At 38.7% G+C, this 27,208-nt stretch overlaps 1 protein-coding gene and 1 pseudogene across 1 annotated transcript in view; one reads left to right on the forward strand and one right to left on the reverse strand.

Moving 5' to 3' along the window:
• LOC143901664 (uncharacterized) overlaps positions 1–27,208 on the forward strand; it is a 202,359-nt gene that overhangs the window by 146,783 nt on the left and 28,368 nt on the right. The gene's annotated exons all lie outside the window — the stretch shown is intronic.
• Positions 23,030–26,491, reverse strand: LOC143901588 (uncharacterized; annotated as a pseudogene).

The following is a 27,208-nucleotide window of genomic DNA, read 5'->3' on the forward strand; positions in this document are numbered from 1 at the left end:
TTTTTCGATTGGTGAGCCGTATTGGCAGGATAGCAAGTTTCTTGTTTTTTTTCTGAATGGTATATACGTTGATTGAAATGCCGTTGAGATCTTCAAATTTTTTAATTTGACGCAACGACATTGGAAATTCAATGCCTTGTAAATTTAATGCTGTTTTATATGAAGGGTATGAAAATTTTCTATATGTATGTTACACGACTGGATACAGCGTGGCGACCACCGACCACGCGAAACATGCATTGTCCGTAGATTGCACGTTAATTACCGCTTTCTTTAATTTAATTTCTTCCGGTAAATCGATGTAACACCCCGCGTGCAATGGATTATATTTGTTTATATTTAGCATTAAATTATGTATACGTAATAACGCCCACCCGCTATCGCGTTCTTAGAATTCCTCCAGCGTTGCTAAAGTAGGCTCAATAACGCGCAACTTATACCACGCTTCCAAATCGGACTCGCAAAAGAGTTCACAGTTTCCCGTATTGACACTTTTATTTGCGCGTTTATCGTTTGCCACAAACTCACCGTTGAACATTGTTTATTTTTACACCGTCATGTTCTTTTATGACGTTCCGCACATGATTGAATACAATGTTTCTCGCATCCTCGAGAAGTTTTCGCTGTTCAATGTAATCGGTATTGATTAATTAAATTAGGTTATAATGAATCATAACCTAACTCAATTAATTTAATTATAACCTATAAATTAATATAATTTTTATAACCTAATTTAATTAATATAATTAATGATGCGCAAACATGCCGCTATTCCCCTCCACGCCGATGACGTCATCCCCTCTTCACGCCGGTGACGTCATCCCCCACCACGCCGGTGACGTCATACCCCTACCACAAACTGGCCTAGAACGCCCATACTATACCTATACTAGCGTGCGAATATCGTTAGATTAGAAACGGCTAATGAACGATTAAGAAACGGCTCAGAAACGACTACCGAACGACGATAAGTGACAAGAAACAGTTAAGTGACGACGACGAACGACAACGAACGGTTCAAGAACGGTTGTCGGACTGCTGTCGAACGGTTCACGAATGGCTCAGAAAACGGTTACGAACTATTCAGAAACTGCTACAAACAATGTACTAGAAACAGAAACGGCTAACGAAACATATATTGCATACATTGCATACCTTGCATACATTAATCTTCACTGTTCCTTATCACTTATGTCAAACTCACTATTACTCATTTTACGCAGGCACTTTGCAGTTTTATGCCATATGGCGTAATCACCTTCACTGTTTCTAGGTACTATGAACTCAACCCTTCTCCACCGCTTCTTGAGTTTATCGCAAAACGCGTCTACGTCATCAGCGTTCATGTTACGATATCTCTTTGGAATTTTCATCAAAATTTTACTCATATACCGTTTTGATCTGCTACCGAAAGCTATTATTGTTCGTATCCACAGTTCTTTCCGCACACATGGATTTCCGATCCCCCTTCGCAGAGGGTACGTCGCCAAATTGCAGCAAGCGTCCTCCTTCAACGCCAGATTCCAGCGAGCCTGCTTCCCCGCCCTATTACCATATAAGTTGCGACGCTTTTTCCCCCGGTCTCGCAATCCGGTGGAGGGCTATCGTGGATCGGCAGCACGCGCAACTAATTCCGACACCAAAGATTGGGCGCCAGGTGCGACGGATCGCACTACCGTACACTATTATATCTAACGCGATATTCCCGGCAATACCTCATGGCGTAGGGCTCGTTCAAGGAATTCGGAGGGAGGCGTCACGCAATCAATCACACACAAAAGAATAAATAATAATAACATATAATATATTTAGTCAGGTAATGTCAATAGGTGTAGGTACAATCGGTCTGAGCCTCTCGTATTACCGCAAAAATGTCGGATAGGCTGACGCACGAATGCCGCATAAATACCGCAATAAGTGCACGCGGTAATGTCGAATTAAACACTGTAGATTAACGCACGCGAAGTTAGATCAACGCAACAGATAAACGCCGACAAACACACGAAAGCTTAACATAGAAAACAATTACGATTCAGGTATTGCGGTACCTGGCTTCGAACTCACAACGAACTTACGCCATGAGGGCGACGAACCGACTCGCCGCACCTTCGGTTGCTCATTCAACGCGCACCCGGGCCACCTCGATTCCGCACGACGCAAAAATTATGGGCGATCTCGCCGTGTCGACCACGCTGGCCGGCGGTTGACCCCGAACACGAAATAAAGACTCGTATCGCGGACAATCCCGCGGTTTGCCACGCGAATCCCAAATTATCTCGCAAGCACGGAGATTCCGCGGCCCCGCGCCGATCCCGTCGATCCCTCCGTCCCGCCAAACACAATATTCGCCGTCCCCTAGGGCCCGGATACGTTACTCAGATACGAAGGCGAGTGCCCTTCAAATTACATGACCACTCGCGGCTCGCCGTTACCCGCACAACTCGTTCCCGTTATCGCCACGCAAGGCATCACTCTCATATGGTCAAGACGCGACACGATTACGAACATAGACTCTAACACAATGAAACGCGACACGATTACGAATATGAACACCATGAAACGCGACACGATTACTGACATTAACGCAACGAGACGCTACACAATTCGACCAGATTAATCCGACTCACATATCCCACGCCACGCGACTGTCGGCCATGGCGGTGCTCGCGGGGAGGGCACGATTGGTCTCTACGCACTAGAGAGCTCACTCTCGGCAAAGCCCTGGCACGATTTTTACCCGACTCTATCTTAATGCGAGCGCAAGGTACCGCACGCGCTCATCTCGTAGTCCACAGGTAATCCTGCGGCGCTCAGGTAACCGATGCGTGCCATGGGCCAGTGCTTCGAGCGAACTTTTTTTTCCTTAACGCGGGGACGCCAGAGTGGTGACCTTACAATGCGTCGTAGTCCCTTCGGTAGTCCGGGCAGCTCGGGATCCGGGTGATGCTTCTCGCTCTTTAGCCGGCACAACAGTGTCGGAAACGATCGCCTGCCGGGATCGCGCCGGTTCCCCGCGCCTGCGCTGTAGCGTGTCGTTTGACCGGATTGCCGATCCTAGCGCTTCCTGCGCCTAGGCCGCACGTGCGCCGCTTCTTCCGGCGGCGCCGCTCCAACTACCTCCGATTCAGCGCGGGCTTTTCGAGTCAACCGGCTGTTTGGGCCGCGATGATCGAGTCGGCGTTCGGGGTCAGGCTGGCCGGGCCTCGGCCCCGTCTGCCGGCATTTCCTCGGGGCGACGGCCCCAGGGCTGTGCCTTTTTCTGGGCCGCTCCTCGGCACCCTGGTCTGACTGGTGTTTTGCTCGGTGGTGTCCCGGGGTCTTCCAAATCGTTATCCTGCCGCTGTTACGACCGAGTGCGGAGTGAACTCCGATCGGCGACGCTCATGCACTTGCGGGGAGGTCCGGGCGATCCGACTTTCAGCCATGTCCCCTGGCCGTCTTCTTAACCCTCTGCCCTTCCTCGTTGCGGCTCCCGGCCGTTACAGGTTGACTCCGGCCACCACTGGCAATCCCTTAAAAACTTAACAGCTAATTAGACCAATTACTAATACGCGACCGCCCTCCCCTCGTTCCAATGAGCAAGCCTCCCCGAATTCCCCTCGGCCGAGCCCGTCCGGAAAGTAGACGCGACTTGTTACGTCACAAAGTTCGGCGATAGAATCGCTCTGTTTTGCAGCGAGTCATCGGAATCGGAATCGGACGCCCACGTTAAATTTTTTTCTTCCATTGTCCCGTTTACAATGTAAAGCAAAAAAAATCAAAAGTTTCACGTATATATAGTTTTATCACAATCTTAAAGGTCTTTTGCAGTAGTTAGATCACATTACATTACGTTATACTACATACATACATACATACGTATTGTTACGCCCGTCAAACGAGGTCGCCGTCGTAGCACTATCGCGCACTCCTTACTCCCGCGCGCGCGTACTCCGCGGAACTCGCGAAAGGAAAAAGAACACAGAGAAACTTGAGTATTGCTTTTATAAAAAACTCGAGAACAGAACGCGTGCGGATTCCAAAAATCCGCCAGACAAAAAATCAATAAATTTGTAAAAAAAACTCCCGTTGTCAAGAGCGCGCTTTGCAGCTTTCCGGGACTTTTCTACCCAGTGTCCAGCACGGGCGCAACATCGCCCCCCTCTTCTTTATTTGTCGTTCCGACAATTAGAGGGTAGTTGCAAAAATTTTTTTCTCTTAGTCTTTCAGGATCTTGAAACGGTTCTTGCTCTACCTCGAGCTAAGCTGCGAGTTAGCAGGCTTTGTTTCTTTCCTTATAATCCAAGAACGCTTCTTCCCACAAGTGAACCTCTTTAGTCGACTTTCCTTCTGCTGCCAGCGCTGTCCTCTTGAGAGTCTTCGGACTGGGGGGGGGGAGAATTCTTCCGTGGACCCTGCGTTTCGCAAGACTCCCCAGTCACCGCCTCGACATTTGCCCTAAGTCCTACGAAAAACCACGGTAAAAAACCGTGGGCAAAACGGTTTTTTTTTCAGCTATTGTCTTCGCCTGATGTTGTTCGGTGCCATCTTCCCGGAGAAGTAGTTGAAAGTAACAACAAAAGAAAAGTATTCTTTTCTTGAAACCTAAAAACTAATTGAATAAATTTTTTTGGGCTCCAGACAAAAGTTGTAACTCAAAAGGAATTATCTCTCATAAAAAGTAGCTAATCTATCTAAATAAACGACCTTGTTTTTATGCCGCCTAAACCTACAAATGCAATAAACTACATCATTAATTTTTTTAACGACCTCAAAAGGACTTTCCCAATTACTTTGTAACTTAGGAGTTATTTTTAGCCTCTTTCGAGGATTAAATAACTAGACTTTTTGCCCAGGCTCATAGCATAATTGTCTATCCTTCCGATCATAAAGCACCTTGGCATTTTGAGACTTAACTTTCATACGTTGACACACAATGTTATGGATGAGATCCATTTTTTCGTTTAAGTGACGGAAATATTCTCTTTCCGAAGGGACAACCTCAAAATCAGGGGGAAGTCCGCGGAGTAGATCCAAGGGTAATCTTAATTCCTGACCTAAATGCAATTCAGAAGAAGTGAAACCAGTAGTTTCATGTTTAGAAGATCTATACGCTAGCAACCCTAATGAAATCCAACGATCCCAATCCCGTTGATTTTCAGCAATGAACTTTGCCAGATAATTTAACAACGTCTGATGTTGACGTTCTACCTGGCCATTGGATTGAGGATAAAATGGAGTAGTTCTTGTTTTTTTTTATTCCCAGTAACTTGAGTTAGTTCTAAGAACAATCGAGATCCAAATTCCTTCCCTGGTCAGTATGTAATTCCGAAGGAATGCCGTACCTAGAAACTACTTGATTCAAGAAAATTTCCGCAACAGTTTTAGCCCTAATATTTCCAAGCGGAAAAGCTTCCACCCATTTCGTGAAACAGTCTGTAACCACTAACAGATATTTATTTCCCGAAGAAAAAGTTGGAAGGGGACCAAGAACATCCATTTGAATTCTTTCGAAAGGCGCACTGACATTATAAATTTGCATAGAAGACTTCTCTTTGTCAGATGGGCCTTTCTTTGCAACGCAAATTTTACAAGTCCTACACCAATGTTCGACATCCTGCTTACAGAAAGCCCAATAAAAACGTTTCCGGATCTTCTCTAAACTCTTATTGACACCAAAATGGCCACCCGTGAAAAAATCATGAGCTTTTTCTAAAATTTGCGAAATCATTCCCCGAGGAACTATAGTTTGAAATACGACGGAACGTAAATTTGGAGACTATCATTTTCTACACAAAATCCCGTCTTTAATTACCAGGGAATCCCATTGGAGCCAATAGTCCTTAGCAGTCGAATCTTTCTGAGCAATGTTTTGACGAAGAAGTCGCCTATTCCCCTCTTTTCTACGATAAATTCTTACAATCGAAGGATCTTCCAATTGCATCCTTTTCCAGTCCGCAGACTCAGTTTCCTTGAAGATTAATCTTCCAACATTTCTCCTTGCAAAATTTTCCTCCCCCATCTCTACTTTATCACAATATCTACAGTTTTCATCTGCACATGGACGCCTAGACAACGCGTCAGCGTTCGCGTGCACCCTTCCTGCTCGGTGCTTGACTACAAAATTAAATTGTTGTAGACGTTAAAACAACCTAGCTTCCGAAGCGCGGATTTAGCTCGCGGCTGGTCAGGGTTCGGAGTAGGCGCGGAGGAAGACACAAGACTTGGTTAAAATATAACAAAACAAAATAAGGTTTATTCAATTATGCGTAAATACATAGAGATGCTCGCGGGAGCAGTAGATATGTACACAAGATCGCGGTCGCTGCTACGATAGCGGCGGCATACAGTGATCTCGGAATCGATGGATACGTGTGGAAGATTGCAGATGCGGTTTTTAACGGCGGTGATATACAGATATCGCAAAGTCGCTGGGTACGTACAATAGATCGCGGACGCGGTTACAAGGGCAGTGACGTCAAGGTCTCGACAATGTTTCAAGAGGTAATGACCGATCTAATATGTTTCGCTTGTCTCGAGGTTAAAAGATCGATGTATAAGAATTCGGTGAAAAACAAATAACGGTAATGCCATTACCGTTATTTGTTTTGCAACGAATATTTTTATACATCGATCTCTCAACTGGCATTACCGCTATTTGTTTTTCACCGAATTCTTATACATCGATCTTTTAACCTCGAGACAAGCGAAACATATTAGATCGGTCATTACCTCTTGAAACATTGTCGAGACAGCTTGCGTCCGTTATCTGTGCGCTGTACCGTTCTACGATCAAGTATTATCTCTCGAAACAATGTCAAGATAACTTGCGTCTGTTGTCTACCGTTTTGTGCGCTATACCGTTCACGATTTCATTGTAAGTAACTTCAATTTTATATCGATGTGAACCGTAAATCAGTGTGTCGCTCCGTATGTACGCAGGTATCGTGTAACATATAATGAAGTACCAAATGCATCAGCATAGTCTTCCTGGCCTTCTAACTTGGGAGAGACTCAAGGTTGCTTGCCTATGGAGTAGCGCACACACACCGGAATGACCGCATGGAAAAAGGAACGTGCAACGTGCGAGTATACAATAGCCCAATGACCGCGTTACAATAGAGTTTCTAATTTACACGTTTCTAATTTATTGCGCTGAAGATGACCACAAAAAATGGTCAAAACGTTCGCAAATTTTTTATGTATTGACGATAAGAAATATATATAACTTGCGCCCTATTTACCGCGCCGGCTCTTACTGCCTCTTTTCCTTTAATCGATTTAATCACGAGAGCCTTATAATTTTTAATTTTTAAGAAAAAAAGGAATCTCCCTATCAAAACTACAAATTCGGGAACACAAAAAGTTTTATTGACTCTCTGAAACCGTTTCTTCAAAAACCGAAGAGAAAACGCTTCTTACCCCTATTTTTGAAAAAAGTCCGCCCCTAGAATGCATTCGTCTTTTATGGCTGCTAGGAATACCGGAAAGTCCAAAGAAAATTTTCCTATCTCGATTCCAACTACCTTTCTATGTTTTACAGGAACCGCCTCTTCCGTTGGATAGGTTAAGAAATATCTTTCTGCAGAAGTGGGTGATTTCAATGAACCTAACAAATCTTCCCTAAGTACCGACACATCGGAGCCCGTATCTATTCTAAAAACGCAAGTCTGGCCATTAATTTGGCCGCAAAAACAAAAATCACTTAACCCGCTACTTATCCTACTTAATTTCGCAGAGCCTTTACACCCCTGAGCCAAACATGCCCCTCTGAGCTTAGCTAACCCGAGTTTCCCTTCTCTTCCGTAGTTTATAGAGAAGGGCACTCCGACCGGAAGTGCCCCTTGGCACCGCATTGCCAGCATTTTTTCTCCTCACGCCCGAATCTCGTTCTAACGCCCGAATTCTTCTTTAAATTCGTAGAACTTTTTTTACCTTTCCTGTTTCCTGCCGATTTAATTTCGTTCTCGGCTCTGCCTTTTCCAAGGGCACTATTTTCAAATTTCCGCGTAAAACTATTCGCTTGGATGACTTTTATCGCTATGGCCCTCTCTATGGCAGCTCTCAAAGAAGTCAATCTCTAACTAAAGAGTCCGTTTTACGAAACCGTTAGAAAGTGCCGCGATGAACTAAGCGCATGCAATCTTATCCGCACCTCGGCCGGGCACTCCGAATAGACTAAACGCGCGCTAATCGTTCTAGATCTGCTCCTAAAACGGGCAGATCTTCTCCGCGTTTTTGTCTCCGATTAGTGAATTGGGTGTAAAACGTCTGACAATGAGACATATGCCCCTCGCCAAAACGCAATTCTAATCTAGCCTCCAATTCACAATACCGAAGGCTCTCGAATTCGGTTACCCCATCCAATACGGTACGCGCTTTCCCTCTTAAGCTCGAGGCTAAAGCCGCGGTTCTCGTGGATTTCTCCCAGCCGTTTGCTTGCGCAATTAAATTAAACTGGGCTAAATATTTGCGCAGAGAAACACTCCTGTCGAACGTGTCGGGCTTTAATTTGTAACCGAGTCCAGCGTTCCCGGAACTACTATTAATTTCTCTCGCGGTTTTGGGGTTAAATAAAGTCAGAAGCGACTGGCTTGTTAAAGAAGAGAGTCGCTCCTCCATCCGCTAAAACAAGGCGTCCCGCTCCTGGAGCTGCGCCCGCATTTCCGACTCCCGCTGCCGCTGCTGTTGTCGCTCCTCCTTGAGTTGCCGCAACTCCTCGGCAATAGCTCGTAGAGTCGACGCTTCGCTGGGAAGTTCCGGAGTTCTGGCACACGGCCTTTTTCTCCCCGGGGCATCCGTTGCTCGTGAAAAAGCCGTTGTCGACGTCATTCTCGTTTTTTAACGTCCGTCCGATACCGGACGAGCCACCAAAATGTTACGCCCGTCAAGCGAGATCGCCGTCGTAGCACTATCGCGCACTTCTCACTCGTGCACGTATACTCCGCGGAACTCGCGAAAGGAAAGAGAACACAGAGAAACTTGAGTATTGCGTTTATTAAAAACTCGACAACAGAACGCGTGCGGATTCCAAAAATCTGCTAGACAGAGAATCAATAAATTTGTAAACAAACTCCCGTTGTCAAGGAGCGCGCTTTGTAGCTTTCCGGGACTTCTCTACTTAGTTACTGTGTCCAGTACGGGCGCAACAGTATATATGTTACGGGCAATTTGATTAATTGGGAATTATGCATAATGGCGGGGCAATATGCATAATTCCCAATTTGTTCCGTCAAAATGAATAATAGAGAAGAATTAATCAAATTTCCCGGTCATTATGCATATTTCCCAATGCTAAATGGTCATTTTGATAAATCACCTTATTTGAGTTGATTTTCCCGGCAATCTTAAGCCCCTTGTACAATAGGCGATAGCGATAGCGATAGCGACAGCGACAAAGTTGCCGACAAAAGTACAGCTTTGTTGGCAACCTTATGTTATATCTTAATATGAATCCAATAAATAATTAAAATTGAATGTATTATTTTAAAGTTGTGATTTTTATTAAAGCAAATATTTTGTATTTAACTATTTAAGTCACTATTGGCTTCCTCACCGATTTCGTTGAACTTAGGCTTAATCGACGCGTTTTTGCACAAAACGACCGAATCTGGCAAAAAAAAAGTGTCGCTCTTGCCCCGCAAAGCGAGATATTAAACGTAAAAGGTGACAGAAATCATGTTATGATTCCTGTCATACCGACGAATTATAGCAACTACGAACATGCCCTGTGGCCATATGCGCATGCTCAGTGGCCGCACGCGCATGCAAAAGCGCGCAAATTTGAAACGTATGTATACTTATAATGCATTTCACTTACAATTAGCTTTCTCAATGATGAACATATCTTATATAATATATTAAAGTACATGCGTGGGCGGGGGGCTTCGCCCCCTTGCACCCCCCCATTGTGTGAGTAAACCTAGGAGTGTGAGCGGGGGGAGGCGGAGCGACAGCTACATATATTATAACTCAATTACATTACATCAATTACATTACATTTTTATAACATTTATATCGTTGAGTGTAAAATTATATGACATAGATGTAACGTAACTGATGCTTTGTGTTGACTGAAAAGTTAGCTCAAATTTAACAATATTATATTGAATAATAACAGACAAGGTAGAAGATCCTCAACCACCAAACTGCATTCACAATATCGCAGATTATCAATATCAAGGAACTCAATGGACAAGTGTAAGAGAACTTCCGTGTATACCATGGATAGCAGAAGAGGTTTAATGATTTCCATATGCATTTTATTTAAATACATACAGGATAACCCAAAACAATATATCTTTTTTATCATAAATTCTTTATCCGGTAACGTCTTTCTTAAAATTAATTCTAATATTTGTCTCAACAAAGATATCAAATTATTTATATTTTCTGAATATAATTTATAATATGTGAAAAAAGGAGTCTTTTTGCCAGAAAAGACAAACTAAAGCGTTAGAAAATGTATAATAAAACCATATTTTCAAGTCAATTTTAACATTACAAAATTTTAATGTAATGTTTATAACATTTATTATAGATTTTAATTCTGATTTTATATTTGAAGCTTTACAAAATTTTTACAAAATTTTTATTTTAAATACTTTTTTCTAAAATAGGAAATAACTAAAACATAAAATAGGTATTTTTTGACCTTGCAATTGAAAGTATTTAACTGTAAGAATATATGTTAATACTTTTTTATTTCTTTTTCTGAATTTATATCTACATTTGAGGGACATACTGTATATTAGGAAAAATTATATTTATTTTTTAATATGACTATTATATACTTTTTAGATACCGCACAATGAGAAAATAGCAGGCAATTTTGTGGATAAATCTGTGGTAAAAGCTTTAAATAGATGTCGAAATCCGACACATGATCCTAGAGGACCTTATTGCTATGTAATTTCCACCTCGAATGCCATTGCTATCACAAAACAGTTTTGTTCTGTACGAATTTGCAGATCATCAGGTATTTATATGACATTGTTAATGTGTTTGTATTACTTAATTGTGCTCGCAGTAGTCCTTTTTCTCATTTTTCCTTTAATAGAAATAAAAAATGTGCACTATTCCTATCAAATTGTACATACACAGGAAGACCTATTATAATTTATAAATAAATTTATCTCTAAAAGTATGGCGAATAAAAGTAACACATACAGAAATTGAATCATTTCGTGAGGAGAAGAGAGGGATACATTAGACATCATGCATTTGTTTTAAAATTTTCATGGTCAAGACTAGAGGTCTCCAATCTTTTTTGCCATATTACAATTTTTGTAATGACCAGGAAATTGGGTAAATTTTATTTGTGAACAATAAATAAGTGAAAATATGACCTTAAAGTAAATGTACCATGCCTGGACAGTCAGCTGACACGTACCTATGTCTGGACACCTTTATCATTTTAGTCTTTAAATAAGTATAACGCGAAGTATTATAACAAAATCTAAGCAGTAGTATCTTTATTTCCGAAAAATTATAACCCAAGTGATACACGTCACAAAATTATGTTACCTTATCAAAAAGAAGAGTCGCGCTTCAAATGAACTATTACCATTACAAAAAAGAAATGATATCTCTTTAAATTAGAACGCCATTACAGAGAGAACATGTATATTGCCTCAAAAAATAATTGTTGCACTACTTTGAAAAATCTTTACATTGTGTCAATTAGAAAAGAATGTATGATAACAATTTTATAAGATTAAAAAATTTTATTTAAATTTAACAAGGGAATACAAGATATTTAAATACAAAGTTTACATGTGTATTTTTTAATGGTCACAAAGAATTACAGAGGTAACAGTACAAAATACAAATATTTTATTAAAATACATAAATTTTTCTTGTAAAAAAACTTGGCGCTGTTAGACCTCAAAATTTTAAATAAATAAAGACAACAATAAATAAAAATAATTCAGAGAAGAATGCGATGGGAGTAATATTAAATGATTATCAGCTTGGATGTGGGAGTGAATGATATGGGTGTGCGTGACGACGCGGACGGCGGATAATGCAGCTTATAATTAAGTATAGAATAAGTTTATTTATTTATTTAAAATTTCGAGGTCTAACAGCGCCAAGTTTTTTTACAAGAAAAATTTATGTATTTTAATAAAATATTTTTATTTTGTACTGTTACCTCTGTAATTCTTTGTGATTAAATCTTTTATTTTATTAAAAAATACATATATAAACTTTATATTTAAATACAAATTGTATTCCCTCGTTGGATTAAATATTTTAATAAAATATTTGTATTTTGTACTGTTACCTCTGTAATTCAGTCGTACACAGTCAGTCGGAGAGCACAGATGTGTTTATTATTAAGTCTAACATATACAAGTTTCGACTGAAGGTTGCTTTACCAGTCTCGGATTCTCGATTTCTCCTGCTTCCTGTATCTCGCATTTTGGATAGAATGCCAATGTGCGATAAAACGGCCCTGGATAAAAAGACGTGCAAAGGCTGCGGGGCGACAGTGGTCAGGCCGATTGTTTGTGATGATTGTGGCATCGCCTCTCATCCTGGCTGTTTAGCCCGAACGGGCCATCCTCACTCCGACGGCAGATTTATCTGCTGCTCCTTTGACCCAACAGACCCTTTGATCGGAAAAATAAGAACCATAATTCGTGAGGAGTTCGCTAACTTTCGCGATGAAATTGTGAGTTTATTCCGTGCTGATATAGAGCGGATTTCAGCTGAGATGCTAGGGCTAGCGGGGAGAGTCGCGGAGATTGAGACCAAGTTATTATCTGCCTCCCCTTCCATCGATCAGGAGGAATTAATGGAGGAGATTTCCGAGAGGGAGAGAAGATCTTCGAACTTGATTTTTTATAACCTTAATGAGTCAAATTCTCCATCTCCTGTGAGCAATGACGTCTCGAATGATCTGTCTATTGCTGAGGAAATAATTCGTAAGATACGGCCCCAAAACTCTCCTCGTATCAAGATTCGGAGACTCGGCACTTTTATACAGGGTCATGCAAGACCTTTGCGAGTCTCACTGCCATCCAGATCTGACGCCATCGACATACTGAGGAGGAAGAATAGTTACTCTGGGCCAGTTGCTATCAAACAGGACAGGACTTTAACCAAGAAACAGCGTGATCATTTCGTTTGTGTTAAGAAGCGGTTTGAATCGCTTAAAGACACTGGTGTTACCGACATGACTTTGAGATTTATTAACGGTGTGCCGAAAATTGTAAAAGCTTCCACTAATAGGCGCCAAAAAAACGCGACTATCACCCTTTAGCGTATTATCAGAATGTGAGAGGTTTGAGGACGAAATTGGCTGATCTGCGGTGTTCGATCAATTCTTCCGTGCTGAAAGTTGACTTTATTATTTTTACCGAAACGTGGCTTAATTCTGGTGTTTCTGATGCTGAGCTGGGCCTAAGTAATTTTAAAGTTTTCCGATATGACAGGGATAAACATACTAGCATCTACTCGAGGGGCGGCGGTGTTTTAATTGCTGTCCGTAATTGTTTTCCCAGCCGCTATATTGAAATATCTCCTTCTAACATTGAACATCTCTTTGTTGAAGTAAGGATCGGCCGTCGCGTATTTATTATTGTCGCTGTCTATATTCCGCCTGATTCTTCGCCTGATGTTTATGAATCTCATTGTCGTTCCGTGCTGGATGTTTGTTTTTCTTATCCTAATGCTAAACTTATTATTCTTGGTGACTTTAACCTGCCAAATATTATCTGGTATCAAAACAATTCATCTCTGAATTATAATGCCAGGGGCGGCTCACAATTAAGACAAGCTGATATTGTCAACGAATATTTTAGTCTTTGCAACTTTCGGCAATACAATAATATAAGCAATGTGCTGGGGAACGAGCTTGATCTGATTTTTTCCTCTCTCGATGGTATTCACGTACATGCTTCCCTTGAGCCTCTCCTTCCTTGCGACACACATCATCCTGCTCTCGAATTTGCCCTGTCACTTCCCACTGCTGCTCGTCCTGCAGGGAATTCTTTCTGTAGACCGTGTTTTAAACGTGCCGATTTTTCTGCAATTGATGACTATTTAGGTCAAATTGACTGGGACTCTGCCTTTGCTAATATTCCGGTGGATGAGGCCACTGAGCTACTTTACTCTCACTTGAACTTTGCGATTAATACTTATGTTCCCTCTTATGTTATTTTTGAATCTACTTATCCAGCATGGTTCACCAAGGAATTAATTTCTCTAATCAGGGCCAAGAAGGCGGCACACTTAAGATATAAATGCACTCTCTCATTCTCTGATTATCTATCTTTCTCTCATCTTAGAGCTAGATGTAAATCTCTGTCTGCTGTTTGCTGGTCTGATTTTATTGATAAATCTGAACATGCGCTGTCGAATAATACTAATCTTTTCTGGGGTTTTATCAGAGACATCAGATCTTCCAAGCATTGCGCCTCTCAGATTCTGCATAATGATCATTTACTGGAGGATGATGAATCTATTGCGAACTGCTTTGCTGATTATTTCGAATCTGTTTATATTAGTAGCGATGTAATCGACGAATACTCTGACAGCGGTTTTAACTTAAATCACCCCTTGGATCTTTTATCCCTGAACATATCAATTTCGGATGTGTATAACGAGATTTGTGAGCTTCCATTGAGCTGCTCCGCGGGGTTGGATGGCATTTCGCCTTTATTATTAAAATCATGTATCTTTATCGCGTCAAGATTTCTGTGGCTGATCTTTAATAAGTCACTGAGGGATGGTGCCTTCCCATCTCTTTGGAAGCAATGTCTTGTCTCTCCGATTTTTAAAGGTGGCGACCGTCAATCAGTTACTAACTATCGTCCTATATGTAAACAAAATGTTATGCCGAAAATCTTTGATGGCATTGTTGCTCGAAAACTTAGCTTCCTATGTAAAAACATTATTATAAAGGAACAACATGGATTTGTACCGGGACGCTCGACAACGACAAATCTTGTTAATTACTATGATTTTTTAACTTCTACTGTTGAGAGTGGATCCCAGGTTGACTCAGTTTATACCGATTTTAGAAAAGCGTTCGACTCAGTTAATCATACAATATTAATGTGTAAACTTCGATCTCTAGGGTTCGGAGGTTCTCTTTTGCGTTGGATATCCTGCTTCCTATCAAGTCATAAAGTTTAATAATAGCTTCTCTAGAAGTATAAATGTTTTGTCTGGAGTGCCGCAGGGCTCACATCTTGGCCCTCTTTTATTTGTTTTATTTATTAATGACATAGCTGCTTTTATTAAATTCTGCTCTTTCTTACTGTATGCTGATGACCTTAAATTATACCGCCGGATTAATGGACCTGCTGATGCGCTTTTATTACAACATGACTTATTTGAACTTGAGGCCTGGTGTAGGAGGAACTGTCTTCGGCTTAACGTCTCTAAATGTTTTGTTATTCACTTTTCTCGTAGACGTAACTCATATTTATATAACTATACTCTTGATGGTTTACCTCTCTCAGCAGTGCGCGAAGCTCGAGATCTCGGGGTCTTGTTCAGTGCGGACTTATCATTTAATACACATATACAATCAATAGTTTTATCTGCTTATAGAACGCTTGGATTCATCCTCCGATGGGGTAAATTTTTTAAGAACATAACCACTTTAAAATTATTATACTGTACGTTAGTTTGCCCCAAATTGGAGTACTGTTCCATAGTTTGGTCTCCGTATTTTGAATGTCATCAGCCATTGATTGAACGTGTGCAGCACAAATTCCTGCGTATGGCTGCTTATCGGCTAGGTAATCCCATGTCAATTACTTGCCATGAATACTGCACTATATTAGATAGATTAAATCTGCTATTGTTAGAAAATAGGAGACTAACCTTTGATCTTACATTTATTTTTAAGCTTCTTAATCACTCTATTGATTGTCCGGTTTTGTTGGAACGTATCTATTTCAACATCCCGACTAGAGAATTAAGACAGTACTCCATCTTCCACTTCGAGTATCACCGTACTTTGTATAGCGCAAATTCGTGTGTAAATAGGCTAATAATATCTGCAAGTAATTTCTCCAATAGGGTTGACTTTTTTGGTGGCTCTGTATCAACTTTTAAACAAAAACTTTCTCGTCTACTCTTGTAACCTGAATTTCTCCATATTATGTTGTAAAATTTTTATTTTATCTTATTGTTCTTGTTTTTTCTTTTCTCTTTGTACGCTAAAGGGTTTATTACCCGTTAATAAAGTTTATTATTATTATTATTATTATTAATTCTTTGTGACCATTAAAAAATACACATGTAAACTTTGTATTTAAATATCTTGTATTCCTTTGTTAAATTTAAATAAAATTTTTTAATCTTATAAAATTGTTATCATACATTCTTTTCTAATTGACACAATGTAAAGAATTTTCAAAGAAGTGCAACAATTATTTTTTGAGGCAATATACATGTTCTCTCTGTAATTGGCGCTCTAATTTAAAGAGATATCATTACTTTTTTGTAATGGTAATAGATCATTTGAAGCGCGACTCTTCTTTTTGATAAGGTAACATAATTTTGTGACGTGTATCACTTGGGTTATAATTTTTCGGAAATAAAGATACTACTGCTTAAATTTTTTCGAGATTTTTTGAGATATAAAAATCTACCACTTGTTACTTAGGTTTTTTCGAGGTATAATACTACCATTTTCTTTTTTTTTAGGTAACAACATATACACTACTATACGTGTACTTGGCGCCTTTTTTTACTTTTTTTTAAAAAAGGTAATTTTGTGCGGATATCACGCCTTTTTGTAGTATATTACGCATTTTATAAACAGTATGTACAGGATAAAGCTATTTGGAAGTATAATACTACCACTTTGTTTTTTTCGTGGTAACAACATAACAGGGTAACAACATAATACATATACACTACTATGCGTGTACTTGGCGCTCTTTTTTACTTTTTTTTTAAAAAGGTAATTTGTACGGATATCATGCTTTTTTGTAGTGTTACGCATCTTAATCTTATAAACAATATACCTTATAATCTTATAAACAGTATATAATACAAGGTATGAAGCTAAAAGTGTTACGGACTATTATTTCTAAAGAAAACTACAATTTAATATTTTGCTTAGTTTTTTTAAAATAATAATCTGTAACCCTTTTAGTTGTACACCTTGTATATACTTTTCAATTTCAACATAAAACATAATCGCAATAAAGCATGATTAATGTTAATAAGTCGTTAACTGTAAAATTCTTTATTTATTTTTATTTGCGTGTCTTACTGAATGTTGTTCGCAACTGTATATGTACCGATATTTTCAGGTATCGATATTTTTGATAATTATTTTTACGTCAAACATAATTTTAATTTATCCAATTTTTATTATGTCTAGACATAATTTTTGTCCATTTTTTATTATGTCTAGACATAATTTTAATTTAGCGATTTTTATTATGTCATGACATAATTTTAATTCTGCCGCTAGGGAATTTTTAAGTCGATTCTTATGAATCAAGCTTGAATTCAATGTCTAGGTGTCCCAGGTTACCGATGACGAGGTCCACATAGTGCGCTTCGTAGTTTTCGGTGTCTACATGTATTAATACCTCGAATTCGATATCTACGTGTCCTACATTGGGTGCGTTCAGCCGATACTCCGCTAGCCTAGCAATCGTGAGCAGTCGCTTGTTTTCGCTTGTTTCCTCTCTTTTGACCTAATAGATTAAACTTTCGCGGTTTCAAACATTGCGTTCTTGCGTGCCGAGCGTGGCGCCGCAGTTCTTCCGCTTAATTATATCTTCTGTCTAGTATTAAGTTCTATTTGACTGTGTGTTATACTATGTTTACTTCATATGTAATTTGCGTTTAAGTTCTTTAGTGTGATGTTAATTTGATGCAGTACCTAATTGTCTTTTGTTCGATTATACCCAATGGCTTTCGATTCAGTTATATTCGCGTTTGCTGCGATTTCATCTAGAGTTAATTCTCATTTTCTATTTCACATGAATTCAATGCTGTAATTCTACAAATTCTAGTATTCAGTATTCCGTTCAGATCGTTATTTAATTTCCGCTACTCAATCATTCAATTCACTAAATTTTTTATCTTTGACATCAGATTTCACCGTGTTTCTTAATTATAATAAAGATTGTTACCAATTACTAGATAGATAGATAGATAAATTTATTGTCTTTTCCCGCAGAGTTTACAAGGCGTTTTTGAGAGGAACATACCCAAACCTCTTGCAATGTTTAAACCTCCTCTTCGCGTCCTGGCCATATGCGACCTTTCACATTTTCGTACCCTCCCTTTTTCCTCCTCTTACAAACAAAATTTTCTTAGTTCGTGTCTCTTGACCACCCCTCTCTCTTCCTTTCTACATCTTTTCTAACCCCCGTACGTGTGCGTGTAACTCTCTCCTCTTTCTCCCTTACTTACTTTTATTCTCCCTTTGCCTTCACCTACTTCTTATCTCCCTTTCTTCTAATTATTTTCTTAATTCTTTTTATAGTGCGAGAGCCCACCGCAAAAATTTGGGTCCATCGCTTTTATGGATAAATTTACTTGCAAAAGGTAATTTATAAGTTGTATTATCATAAACGATTGTCAGCCAAACTCGTACCCCCTGCGTTATGAGCAATAAAAATTTATTAACAATTGGATTTCTAAGCGATTTGGATCCATCGCTTTTATGGACAAAACTTGTTTCATTCGATAGGGCATCAAATTCCCTTTTAGAAAATACCCGGCTGATTTGCCCTATCCCCTGCAAAACCCAGACTGATCATGATTTTTGACTCAACGCGCGAGTCAGATCGAGCGTGGCGTTTGAAATGCGCGCCGTAAACAAATGCAGAGCGTCGAGCGTTGGACGTGCGCGCATGTGTGCGTGTGCCCATCTGATGTTTGTTGTTATGCACTTCTGTTCTTGTGTTTTACAGCTTTTATTTTATTTTTGCTTCGGTGTTATAAGTGCCCAATTTAAAGATGTCCAAGTGGGCAAAGCCTTTGCAACAGTTTGCCTGCGTTTCACGCTTTTACCGGTTGCGATTACTCGGCATCATTTTACGGTAAAGGTAAAACTACTGCTTTTAATATATTTGAGAAAAACCCTAAATTTAAAAATGCTTTCGAGTCACTAATCGATCCTTCGAATATATTTGACGACAAGATCATTGATGCCGTTCAAGAATTTACGTGTCTCATATATAAAATAAAGAATTGTACAAACGTCAACAAAACGCGATATCGAATCTTCGACAAAACGTTTTCTGGTAACAAACGTGATAAAAAATTTGCGACGAAAATAACGGGATTTGAGTCGACGCTCATTCCTCCTTGCTGGAAATCACTAAAACAAAAAATGCTACGAACCATCTACATCAATTCGATGTGACAAAGTGCCACTGAATCTCGTTGCGCGAAATTAAGACCTGAAGATTGTGGATGGTTCGTAGATTATTCTAGCAAAAAAAAAGATTTTGAAACCGATTTGGTTCAACGGAGAAGCTTTGCCTTCCACAATCAGTGACATTTTGGAAAAATTGGCTAGCTGCGATTCGCAAACAGACGAATCGGTAATTGACGCAAATGTAATTGTAGGAAAGGAGATGACCGATGATCTTAATTTTGATATCAATTCATCAGAAGACGAGTCTTCAGACGAGTTTTCCGATGAATAAATCATTAGCATTTCTTTTAATCTTACTTTATTTGTAACTTTCTTACTGTATAATTTTATTTCTGAAACATCTCATTCCGAATTTTTTTATACTGTTTCAATAAATGTAACTGTACCGTGTGAGAAATGTTCATTTAGTCTAACCTTAATTAAAAATTCCTATTACAAATTGTACAATTAAAAATAAACAATTAATAAACAAAAATAAACAATTAAATTAACAATTAACACGTACTAGGATTTTTTTAGTAAAAATCGCTGAAGAAATACGACACGGAAAAAAATAACATGTAAAAAATAATAAAATTATCAATAAAAGATACTGTTTAGCACTGTAATTTAGTCATTTCACTGAATTTTTATTATAAATTGATGTATGAACATCTAATCTTACTGTTTGAATATATATTAATATTATTATACACTGTAAAAAGCATTGATGTGCATATCAAAAATTCATTTGACGTGTTAGTAGTATCTCATTTATTTCATTGAAAAATTACGAGTTTATCATTACCCGTGGCCGAGTTACATAATAAACTGTAAATAGTCATCAGATTTTTGACGATTTTTTACAGTTTATTTTTTTGTAGTATTTGCTATGATTTTGTTAAAATTTAATTAATTATAAAAAAAATGTAAAAAACTTGGAAATATTCGACAAAATTCCAATTTACATTACTCTGACATTTCCATACTTTTTATCTGGAAATATGATATTTTTAACTATGATAAATGATAAAAGTATATAATTAACATATAAAATATAATAATATGAATGATAAAAAAATCAAAAATATTCATACCCCTACACAATATTATAATATCATAAACGTTAAATAATAACAATAACAACAATTATGATCTTTAAAAATTTATAATATTAGATAGTATCCAAAGTATAAATAAAAGCGTGACGCTCTGTCCTTGTTTACGGCGCGCATTTCAAACGCCACGCTCGATCTGACTCGCGCGTTGAGTCAAAAATCATGATCAGCCTAGGTTTTGCAGGGGCCAGGGCAAATCAGCCTGGTATTTTCTGAAAGGGAATTTGATGTCCTTTTGAATGAAACAAGTTTCGTCCATAAAAGCGATGGACCCAAATCGCTTAGAAATCCAATTGTTAATAAATTTTTATTGCTCATAACGCAGGGGGTACGAGTTTGGCTGATAATCGTCTATGATAATTCGACTTATAAACTACCTTTTGCAAGTAAATTTATCTATAAAAGCGATGGACCCAAATTTTTGCGGTGGGCTCTCGGACTATTAGATTCTGCTTTCTTCCACTTTCTCCGCATCTTGGTCTCTCGAGCACACCCTTCGCCTAACAACACATGTGTTTAACATGCGCTCACCTCGCTCAATCAATCTCACCACCTTCCATCGATCTATCAATCTCTATTACTCGCCTCTCATTTGTTGTTGTGCTAACGTATGCTGCGCACCCGCCTTAGTTTTTCGCCCGTTCGCCTTTCACGCCATCTCTTCACACCGTCGGTATCTCTTCTCTCATCTTTACCGACCCGCTCCCTTACTCTCTTTACACGCTAGCCCCGTACGCTCTTACGCACCGTGTCTCAACGTCCCGCAGTGGTACCAACCTACTCATTTGGAGCGGTCGACACCCCGCGCCGTCTCGGTTTCATCAGCCGTAACACACTTCCGCCGCGCCGCCTTCACGCCGCTAGACCAACCAAACGTGCTGCAAGTCACCGCTCCGACCGGCTAGATCGTGATCCATGTCCTCGCTCCCCTTCCACAGCCTCTCACCTCTCACGTCCCTGCCCCTTCTTCTTTTTTCTCTATTTCCTCGACTTCCTCCGAGCCTCCTCCACCAACTCCACTATACTACTTCATTCTCCCTGCCTTTATCTCTGCCAAAAGCCCTTTTCTCTCTCCTCTTAACTCCGGGCCAACCGTCCGCTCCGCCCTCCCTTGAAAAATCTGTTACCGATTACTATAAAATATTTAAGTGTTGCTTAATCGTCGCCCCGCCGAATGTTTGCGCTGCCCATTATCAATCCCGTCTTTCGTCGTTAAATCGAGCCGGCCGATCCCTCGCACGTCTGAATAATTACGCTATCGTGTTTATTTCCAGGTTTTCGCGATTTTTGTATAAATTCGTGGACGCGAGCTTACGCGTCTAACTTTGATTTTGAGTACAATTGTCGGACCGTGCAAGAGACCAGGAGAAGCCCGTCATCTTTCTCTCCTCACCTCCCCTTTTGATCCGTGAAAGGCGAAAAAAAGTGAGAGGGTGTGAGAGGGTGTGTAAAAAAGCAGCGAGTGGGTGTCAGAGAGAAGTAAAAGAGTGAGAGAGCGTGTGTGAGTGGACACAGGTCAAAGGGAGAGGACAGGGTTAGATCATATATGTAATACTCCTATATTGCTGACAGACTTACTTTTCTATAGGATGTGTGCTCGCCAACAATACGGTGCAGACGATATTCGTATCTCACTCTAGAGCAGACAATTTGGCCATTCTGCGCATGCCCGACGTCTGTCGTCTGTAAGGCAATATATAGCTTGCGCAGATGAATACGAATAGGTTATTCACCGAGCATTAAATATGTAATACTTGGAAAGAAAAACAACAATCATAAAAATAAGCTTTAGTCACATTAACGACGTACATATTTTTAACATAAATTAAGAATGACATTTATAAAAGGTAGATTAAATTTTAAAAAACACTAGAAATATTAATCGACCCTACTGGCCATTATAATCGTCAAGAAAATACGACTACGATTTGGTTCGATTATTATCATCAAGATGCTCTTTTAACCAATATAAATTGACAATGAAAATTACATATCAATTAGAGATTATAATGGCCAGTAGAGTCGATTAATATTTTTATTGTTGTTTATTATTTGACTGATCGCGAAGTAAAAGTGATTTATTCTGTTTAAATTTTAAAAACTTACAAATTAGTTTTAGAAATCAGCATTTTTTTTTTAATACTAAGGATGGAAATGTTTCAAAGGAATTGTCAGGATGTATGCAATAAATTACAATAAAATAAAGACTTGGACAAAAGTTTTTATTTTTAAAAATCACAATCCAAATAGTACAGATATCCTCAAGATATCCTAGATTTCTCGAGAACGACTTGTGTTATGTGAAAATACTATTGATTATTAAATAAAATTAACTTAGTATACTTAACTCGAAGGTAACTGTCTTTTTCAGACATTTTCTTTGCTTCATTGAATAATTTTATGTTAACATATAATTCAATTATATAATTACAAAGTTGTGGGTCCGATGATTATCAAATATCTCTTGGCTTAAAACATGTTTGTTCATGATCTCATTATCAAATGGAGTGCCTAGTTGACTAAGGCTGCGTTCTCACTATATGCGTCGCGCGTCGCGTATAGTGGGAACGCAGCATAAATATCTTATTTACTATGATTGTTTTAATATTTCGACTCAACAATGCGTGGGAGTACTGGCGAAATATTCTTTCTGAAACTTTGCAAATTGAAATAACGTCTTTTGATGGAATAACGAAAGGACCCCTATTTTTCAATTTTGACAAAAGTGGCATATTTTCACCCAGTAATTGTTCTTTGCATATAAGACAATCTATGATAGACAAAAGTTTATGCGATACAAACCCTGAAATATAAAAAACAACTTCTTCTACAAATGTTGATAATGCAAAACATGTAGAGACATAATCATGGTCGAATTCTGTCGTACTTTGTAGCATGTCGGTGTTACCAATTGGGCATTTTATATTGTCTTTTCTTGAGGAAACGTGTAAAATTTCGACATTATCAAAAAGACAATTGCCATTTTGAAATTCTTTAATTTCATGTCTTACTAACAAACGTTTGTAAGAAGTTTGAAATTGCAGAGCGTTTGGATTGTTGTTGAAACCGTTACGGCCTCTAATGGCTGAGAAAAACGTTTCTAAATAGTCTTGTGACAACTTATAGGTGAGCAAATATGTTAAGTCCTAGGATTTGAATTTGTCAAAAAGAGGAAAAATATTTCGCAGACATACAATTATACCCAAAAAACCAGTCTTACGTTGCGTCTTCAAAATAGGCGTTCCATTGTCATTGGTCAAATTAACAATATATTTTTCAAAAATTTTGGCGTGAATTTTCAATCGTGAGTAATTGCTATCTATCAGTGGGCAATTAAATTCTTGTTTTGAAAATCTATTTTTGCAGTTAAGCATATCCGACATGTCATTAAAATTTTGACAAAATTGCGCAGTGGCAGCAGATTTGGAAAAATTTTCTTGAATTTTTTTATCTGGCAATTGGCTTACAAAAATTAAAGACTTGCTTACGCTTTCACTTAGGGTTTGCATCACTAACTTCACGTTCATTTTATTGTTCTTATAGTGTATGTTTCTCCGTTAATTTATTGCCAGCTCTAATACCTTCGTCGCGCTGCAATTTATATAATTGTTGAATATAATACCAAAGAATTTTCTCTTTGTTTACAGTCCCTATAATTTCGCAATCTCCTAGTGTATTTCGAACTAATTTAATCATATGGCACAAATCCAAAAACACATAACAAGGCTCCATTGTAATCGGATTTGTGAAATATGGTTTAAAATTCGATCCATATTTGAAATTGGCGCCAAGTACTTCGCACATTCTTAAGTTACTAGACGCTCCATCAAAAGTCACAGAATACACGCTGCAATTATGTGAATGCAAAGTTTCAAGTGCTAATTTTAGTAGATTGCACGTTCAACGCTGTTCAATCCTCCAACAAGAAAATACCCTATCGGAACTTTCCAGCTTTCATTTTGTGACATTACCATGAACACTAATGCATTTGTGGCCTTAATCGGGTTATCGTTTTTGCAAGACTTATTTCCCTGTGCGTCTTCGAAATTACCGAAATCGATGCCGCCGTAATACTGCCCACTATATTTATTATATATAACTTCCTGTTTAATAAACATTTCATCGATAACAAGATTTACAACGATTTTTTTTTCCAAAGCTCGCACAGCAATTGCTTGCAATGCTTCTTTTGTAAAACCGGGTGATCCATCGACCACCTGGTACCACGCTCTTATTGTTGATGGATGTGGAAGAATTCTCTTTCCCCACATTTTTCTTATATAATTACACGCTTTTGCGAATAAAAATGTAGAGTTAATGCAAAGCTGCGAACCTCCTCGGAATACTTTCCTCGACGTTTCTGCAGTAACTTAGCTAACATATTTTTCATTTCATCAGACATCATAATCTATGAAAATGAAAATCAAGAAAAGACAATTGTAATAAACTTTCCAGGTCTTTAAAATTGTCAAACGATAAACCTGAGAATATACGTATAGCTAAAGATAAATAGCTATGCGTATTTAATAAAAATACAATGTTATCTACAATGATCTGTTTACAGATTATAAGAGTATATAATCTAGTTCTATTCCATATAACAGTTACTACGTTTACGCGAGTGTTATTACTTCTGTAGTAACTTACGATAATTCCTTCGCGTAAACGGTATTTTGTAGTAACTTACGATAATTTACTCCGCGTAAACAAGTGAATTATCGTAAGTTACTACAGAAGTAACGCTCGCGTAAACGTAGTATACGACTACGATTTACGCCGATCAAGAAGTTCTAACATTGATGCTATAACTTGATCGGCGTAAATTGGGCCGTGTAAGGGCTCAGACACAATGAGAAAAATAAGGAATAAGATAAAGGAATAAGAAATAATGGAACTTCAGTACATTAAAGTAATACATTAAAGTAAGATGCAACATGCCTTATTCCTTATTTCTTTATCTTATTCCTTACTTTTCTCATTGTGTCTAAGCCCTAAACGTAAAATTAGAAGCATCTTTTATATACAATTGCAACAATCGGAATGTGATTTGAATGGGATTATGTTACCGTTAATGAATCTCCTGCTTCGTGGGACATCAATCCTTTATCATGTAAATGTTTAATCATATCTTTTAAAGAGGTGATACGTTTCCTCTGATTTCTGTTGATGTTTTGCAAGTGTTTAATTTTTTTTAACCTTTCTTGCTCCTTGTCTTTTATGAACTTTAAAGTTCGTCGAGCTCTTCTTGGAGTAGCAAAATCAGGTGAAGTGATTTCTGAGATATAGCGTGATTGATGAAATCGACGCTTCTTAGGAGTATTAACGTAATTTTCATCAGAACTTAAGTAAAACAAGCTTATAATTAAAAAAAAAAAAAAAAAAAAAAAAAAAAAAAAAAAACAAGCACATGATTCTGAACTGTTGGATTTATTGAAAATAATAAATAAATGACTTACAATTACGTTTGGATTGATCGGTTTCTATCGAGTTCTGTTGGAATTCCTTCAATTCAAGATTCTGTTGGAAGGAAGGCTCACAGTCAGCTGATGAAGAAAAATCAACTGTATCCATATGTTCTACATCTTGAAGAATAGGTGCACAGTCCGTCGGTGATAAATAAGAGTCGACATTTAGTGATGTTACATTTTCTTCGATAACGTTGTCACTTGCTGGCACAACCTCAAATCGAGATGAATACGGAATACATATTGAAGGAACTGACCAAGGCTTTAGAACTATACTTAAATTGCCAGCAATTTTCGTTATCTTCAAATTTTTAGAAGCAAAGTGAACTGAACAAATGTAAACATGAGATACATCATCTGCCTCGGTTAACCCACAAGCATCTTTCCATTTTTGACGAAAAGTTAAATTCTTTGGAAATCTATAAAAAAAAAACGATTAAAAAATTACAATTTTATGATAAAAAATTAAATTTTATGATAAAAATTGTAATTCTTATAATTTATGAAACTTACCCATGTACAGAAATGTATTCATTTTTTGATGGCTTACAATTGTACAAATAACAACTCTTAAACATTTTTATTGAATGATAATTCCAAATTGTATGTATGACAAATGTGTACATACAATGATACAATTTCCTGACTTTACTGACCAAATAACCTGCAAATCACATAAGTTTCTACGCACCCCCACCCTCGGTTTCAACGCATGCGCACAACGCAAAATTTGTCCGCTCTAGAGTGAGACACGAATATCGGTCTGCACCGTAATGTTGGCGAGCCTTCTCGAGGTCTATCAGCAATATAGAAGTATTACATATATGGGTTAGATACAGGAAAGGGAAAGTGGCGTAAGGGCAACGGTCAGGCAGATAGGCACGGAATAAATCAGAAGAGACGGGCAAAGTGTATAGGCAGCGACGTCACGGCGTCACCAGAGAGAAACCTGAGAGAGGCCATCCCGGCATTTTTCGTCAATTTTTCTGTGTCACATTTTCCGACGCGCACCCTGATAAAGTGCGTATCAACTACGTCGTTTCGCTCGGTAACCGCACATGGTTTGCGTCCGTGCTAATGGTTCGTGTCCGAACTAGCCAGTTAGTGGGGATATGCTGCGGCCTCGCTCGGCCACGCTCGGCCGCGCTCGGCCGGCCCGGCGCCTCGGCAAGCTTCGAGCGAGGAGAGAAGGACAGACATACGATTTACGATTTACTGTCTCCGTCTATGACTGCGAGCTGCCTTGGCACGCGCCGGCTATGCGACGTTGCCACGATGCCACGCATTTCGGATAT

The sequence above is a fragment of the Temnothorax americanus genome, unplaced genomic scaffold, assembly GCF_048541705.1.
Source record: "Temnothorax americanus isolate GAGA-0224 unplaced genomic scaffold, ASM4854170v1 Scaffold35, whole genome shotgun sequence".
Lineage (NCBI taxonomy): Eukaryota > Metazoa > Arthropoda > Insecta > Hymenoptera > Formicidae > Temnothorax > Temnothorax americanus.